The sequence below is a fragment of the Hemitrygon akajei genome, chromosome 20, assembly GCF_048418815.1.
Source record: "Hemitrygon akajei chromosome 20, sHemAka1.3, whole genome shotgun sequence".
Lineage (NCBI taxonomy): Eukaryota > Metazoa > Chordata > Chondrichthyes > Myliobatiformes > Dasyatidae > Hemitrygon > Hemitrygon akajei.
The window spans coordinates 41,941,701-41,947,700 of record NC_133143.1 but is presented as its reverse complement, the minus strand read 5'-3'; the positions used below and the strand labels follow the sequence as shown (position 1 = coordinate 41,947,700).

Below are 6,000 nucleotides of genomic sequence, written 5' to 3'. Positions count from 1 at the left end.
TGGTCTGACTAGGTCAACATTTGCTATATTTGCTCACAGTTTTGTTACGCAGTAAAGGTTAAAATAATCAACCAGAACATAGAATCATAAATACAAGAGGTTCTGCAGATGCCGAAAATCCAGAGCAACACATACAAAATGCTGGAGGAACTCAGTAGGTAGACAGCACCAATGGAAAAAAATAAGCAGGTAATTCTTTGGTCCAAGATCAGGACTGGAAAGGAAGGGAAAAAATGCCAGAAGAAGAAGGTGTGGGTGAGGGAGGGAGAGCAAGCTAGAAGGTGATAGGTGAAGCTAGATGGGTGGGGGGATTAAAGTTGGGAAGTGATAGGTAGAAAAGGTAAAGGATGGAAAAGGAGGAATAGAATAGGAAAGGAGAATGGGAAGGTAATGGGCAGATGAGGAGAAGAGGTGGGAGGCCAATGAGGGAAATTGAAGAGTTCAATTGAGGAATTGAAGAGGAATTGAATCTGCAACACACACAAAAAATGCTGGTGGAACGCAACAGGCCAGGCAGCATCTATACGGAGAAGCACTGTTGACATTTCGGGCGAGACCCTTCATCATGACTAACTGAAAGGAAAGATAGTAAGAGATTTGAAAGTAGGAGGGGGAGGGGAAATGCAAAATGATAGGAGAAGACCGGAGGGGGTGGGGTGGAGCTGAGAGCCAGAAAGGTGATTGGCAAAAGGGATACATATATATCATATATATATATATCTCAGGGATGGGGTAAGAAGGGGATGAGGGGCATTAATGGAAGTTAGAGAAGTCAATGTTCATGCCATCAGGTTGGAGGCTACCCAACCAGTATATAAGGTGTTGTTCCTCCAACCTGAGTTTGGATTCATTTTGACAGTAGAGGAGGCCATGGATATACATATCAGAATGTGAAAGTACAACTTGTGGCTATAGTGGTTAGAAGCAAAAAAAAACAGAATCCATAGATGAAACTATAGAGATCGTATTCCTTTGAACAGGACTGCAAAAAGGTCGAAGAGGTAATGTTGAGTCTCTCTATATAATAATTAAAAATGTATGTATTATATAACTTTCAGATGAGTTCTAGCTAATTTGTAAATGTCTGTTGGCATTGTTCTTAAATAGTATCTGCTTGCTAAGATGAACAGAGAACAGATAAAGATTTGACTTTGTTTATTCACCTTCACAGATTTTTCTGGAGAGTGTGCAGAATTTATCCACAATTCTTATCATGATATACGATGTTATTGCTCAAGATGGGAGTAAAAAGTGATCAGATTTATTATGATCTTCAGGTACTTGCTGTGCATGGCAGTGAAGTTGATTTGTCAGTTAGGATCATTAAAAATAAGTTCTGCGCGAATATTGGCTGTGAATACTGCCAAACCACAAATCTCTGTAATTTTCTCCATAAACATTACAGCTCTCCCTTATTAAGATACCCTTTAAAATCGATTTATATGGCCAAGTTCATAGTCATCTGTCCTAATACCTTCTTATATGGTACAGTTTCGACTCCCTGGAGATGTTACTCTAGGTAAAAAGAAGCATAAGTAAATTGAATTTATTCACATTTTGAAATTTTACTGCCTCAGTTTGCCTCAAAAGGAAATTGAATCATTGAAAAAGTTATTAGTGGAATTGTAACAACAGAATTCAGTACTCTGCTACCTCCTCTATCTGTGATGAGAAAGTATAATGTAATTATAGTAAGATTATTTTTAATGACAGTAATATTTAAATCCGGGCAAAGTTTGAAGCTTTACTTGTCCAATCCATAGGGTATTTCCAGATCCTCTGCACCTAGGAGTCTTTGTCTTTCTCAACTTGCTTGCAGCTTTTTCAGTTGCTTTATGAACGGGAGTGGCAATGAGACTGGCTTGTGAAGTTTACTGTAAAATGGAGTCGAGGACAGAGGAGGTCTATAATTGTTACCGCCAGTATTAATTGACTGTGCTTTGTCTTTTTTAAGTTCACTTCCATTCCTGGTTCTCAATAGATTGGATCTTGAAGGGTCTGGGTCTCTCTGGACTTGACAAAGCATAAGAATCCACTTACGTTCTTTAAGTCACAGACATTCTGTTGGACCTCAACATTCAGATGGTGTTCCTTTTCCTATGGTCATAGCTGAGCTTCCAAACTAAAACTATCTGTATAATATAAATTAGCCCATATATCTCCTTGTCATTCTCATCAAGACAGCCCTGATGTCCTCTTGTGAAAGGCACAGAATCTCTACATGGGTGTATTTCAGAGCAGATTGTTTACCCCAGGGTCATCTTTTGTCTGATCATCAAGAAATCTTGGCTGTGTTGTTTGAGCAACAGTTGCAACTTCAAAGCCTTCTCTATCTGGGACATGAAGGACATGCCGAGGACTTCAATGTCATAATACTAATAACATATTTGTGAAAGGAGAACACACTGCGGCAACAATTCATTCAACAGCATTGGAATCTCCCTGCTGACCGTCACAGGGCCATTCCTAATTGCTGGAGAGCTGCTTCTTGAATTGCATCATTGAATGTCTTCATCCAGAGCAGACTTTCTCAACCTTTTTGCCCTGGAGGAAACTTTGAAATAATTTTCAGGTCTCAGGGAATCTCGCACAAAAAATTATTGTATGTACAGCTCACAGGAAGTTAGAGTGATCAGTAAGTTGTAGATATAATAATCCAAAAATAATCGTCAATGCTCTTTGTAGTAGAGAATGAATTTTTAGCCAATCTTCCTTGTTTTTGCTGCATAAATATTCAATTCTGGGTTGAACTTGAGATGAGCACACATGGATTTCATCTTCACTGAAATGAGATGATTTCTATCGTTATTTTTGATGTTTGTTAAGCAAGAAAAAGCTTGCTCACACATGTAAGAAGTTGAAAGCTGCAGCAAAATCTTCATTGCTTTCCAATGAATGGCAGGATACTCTTACTTCACTTGTCCAGGGTCAGGTCAGTGAATCTCATCTTGAGTGCATGATCAGAACGCAGCCCACAAAGTTTACCTCTTCTCTCAAAGTCAAGTTCTTTGGCTGAGCAGAAGATTCAGAGAAAGGCTCCCTCACCCAGTCATACACTTGTGTTGAAAGGGAGAAAAAAAACTGTTCAATTTTGATCTGCAGGTGTTCTTCTAGGTGGTATACAATAAGACTCGAGGCTTTCTGATCTCCTTCCTCACTCACAAGTAGTGGAAACATTTCAAGATTTCTTTTTGCAACATGAATTTTCCAAGGAGTCCGTTTCCTTTTAAATCCAAGAATCTTATCACTTGGAGTCAGAACAATTTCTCCAGGGCTCTGCAGAGACTTAATCAACTGGTTCATATGATGAAAAATGTCTGCTAAACAGGCTGGTTTCTGCAGCTATTCTTCATCTTCAAAGCTCTCAGCAAAATCAGGCCTACTGTTTTCTTGAAAGTGCTCCTACAATTCACTTTTCAGCTCAAATGCACTGTTGAGAACTCCTCCCCGGTGAAGCCACCGGATTTCTGTATGTAGCAGGAGATTGGTGTGCTCTTTCTCCAGGCTTTCACACCATTTTTTAAACATTCTCGAGCGAATTGGTCTTTGTGTAATAAAGTTAACCAATTTTGAAGCATCATCCAGAATTTTTTCCATTTCATCTCCAAGAGTTTTTGACATCAGCCCCTCTCTGTGAAGAAAGCAGTGTGAGGTGATAACACAACTTATGTTCCAACCCTACACTCGTATCAACTACACTCACATGGGTCCTAGCTATGCCTCCCTTTCTTGCAGCTGTGCAGAAAAGTCCATGTTTAAAGCCTAGAGTGGTATCAACTATGCTTGCATGGGTCCTAGCTATGCCTCCATTTTTGTTAGATATGTGGAAAAATCCATGTTTCAAGCCTACTCTGGTATCACTCCCTTACTTTTCCTACACTGCATCGACAACTGCATTGGTGCTTCTTCCTGCACCCATGCGGAGCTTGTCGACTTCATCCACTTTGCCTCCAACTTCCACCCTGCCTGTGTCGTCGGGGAGGCTGGAAAATCTTTCGCTGTGGGCCCGAAGACCCGAGATCCTTACGATCTTCGGACACAGAGCTTGTAAAAAGCGACAAAACGGACTTCTTAACATCGTAAACGAGTGGGTTGTTGTTACGTCTCCCACTCACTGTGAAAATGGGGGACACTTCCCTCTCCCTTATTAAGGAGAGAGAGATCCTGTGGTTTGTTGAATTGCAATAGTCTTTCGGGTAACTGCAAGGTGTGTGTCTTTGCTATCACTTAGCTCACACTTGTGCTCGGTAGTGGGTGCACTTTATTTGCCTGGGCAGAGGGGGGATTGTTGCCTTGCTGCCGCTTATGTGCGGGAGGGGAGAGTTGGGGGTGACTTTGGGGTTCTAACGTTTAACTGTCGTTCATTCTTTGGGGCACTTCTCTGTTTTCATGGATGTTTTGCGAAGAAAAAGCATTTCCGAATGTGTATTGTATACATTTCTCTGACATTAAATTGAACCTTTGAACCTTTGAAATTTACCTGGTCCATTTCCAACACCTCCCTCCCCTTTCTTGATCTCTCTGTCCCTATCTCTGGAGACAGCTTATCTACTGACATCCACATAAACCTGACTGTCTCAGCTACATGGACTATACCTCTTCCCACCCTGTTACTTGTAAAAACACTATCTCCTCCTCTTAATTCCTCGTCTCCGCCGTTTCTGCTCTCAGAAGGAGGCTCTTCATTCGAGAATGAAGGAGGTTTCCTCCTTTTGCAAAGATATGGTCTTCCCTTCCTCCACCATCAACGCTGCCCTCAACCACATCTCTTCTATTTCGCGCACATCTGCCCACACCCCATCCTCCCACCTGGGATAGGATTCCTCTTGTCCTCACTTACCATACCACCAGCCTGTGCATCCAGCACGTAATTCTCTATAACTTCTGCTTTCTCCAACAGGATCCCACCACCAAGCACACCATTGCCTCCCCCCCCCCCCCCCACCCCACTCTCTGCTTTCCGCAGGGATTGCTCCCTATGCGACAGCTTTGTCCATTTGTCCCAACCCACCAGTCACGATCCTGGCATTTATCTTTGGAAGCAGAACAAGTGCTACACCTGCCCCTACACCTCCTCCCTCACTACCATTCAGGGCCCCAAACAGTCCTTCCAGGTGAGGCAACACTTTTCCTGTCAGTCTGTTGGGGTCTATACCCGATGCTCCTGGTGTGGCCTCCTGTATATCAGTGAGGCCTGACGTAGATTGGGAGACCACTTCCCCAAGCACCTAAGCTCCTGCCAGAAAAATCGGGATCTCCCAGTGGCCACCCATTTTAATTCCACTTCCCATTCCCATTCTGACATATCAGTCTATGACCTTCTCTACTATCATGATGAGGCCACACTCAGGTTGGAGGAGCAACACTTTATATTCCATCTGGGTAGCCTCCAACCTGATGGCATGAAGATCGATCTCTCGAACTTCAGGTAATACCCCCCATCATTCAATATTTCCCAACACATTTCCCTCTCTCACCTTAACTCCCTATCTGCTTATCACCTCCCTCTGGTGATCCTCCCCCTTTTCTTTCTTCCATGGCCTTCTGTCCTCTCCTACCAGATTCACCCTTCTCCAGCCCTGTACCTCTTTCACCAATCAACTTGCGAGCTCTTTACTTCACCCCTCACCCCTTCCAGTTTCACCTTTCACCTTGTGGTTCTTTCTCCCCTCCCTCCACTTTCTTACTCTGACTCTTCCTCTTTTTTTCTCCAGTCCTGATGAAGGATCTTAGTCCGAAACATCAGCTGTTTACTCTTTTCCATAGATGCTGCCTGGCCTCTGAATCCCTCCAACATTTTGTGTGTGTTGCTTGGATTTCCAGCATCTGAGGATTCTCTCTTGTTTGTGTTGTTGCAACGTGAGGCATTTCTTTTTTTTACAAGAGAAACAAAACTTCTCATGGAGCAAACCTCTGATGGGACACCATCAGTAAAGATGCCAGCATAGTTCCTTGATGACAGACCTTTTGTTTCCAGATATGAAGACAAAATATTAAATA

The 6,000-nt window shown here is 42.6% G+C and overlaps 1 protein-coding gene across 2 annotated transcripts in view; it reads left to right on the top strand.

Annotated features, from left to right (window-relative positions):
- The first annotated feature begins 926 nt into the window (after positions 1 to 926).
- Positions 927 to 6,000, top strand: part of LOC140713975 (C-C chemokine receptor type 3-like) — a 29,557-nt gene continuing 24,483 nt past the window's right edge. Inside the window, exon 1 of one of the 2 annotated variants that reach the window (XM_073024660.1) lies at positions 927 to 1,001. The gene's annotated coding sequence lies outside the window, so the exon portion shown is untranslated. The remainder of the gene's footprint in view (positions 1,002 to 6,000) is intronic. The other variant, XM_073024661.1, reaches the window with a different exon arrangement.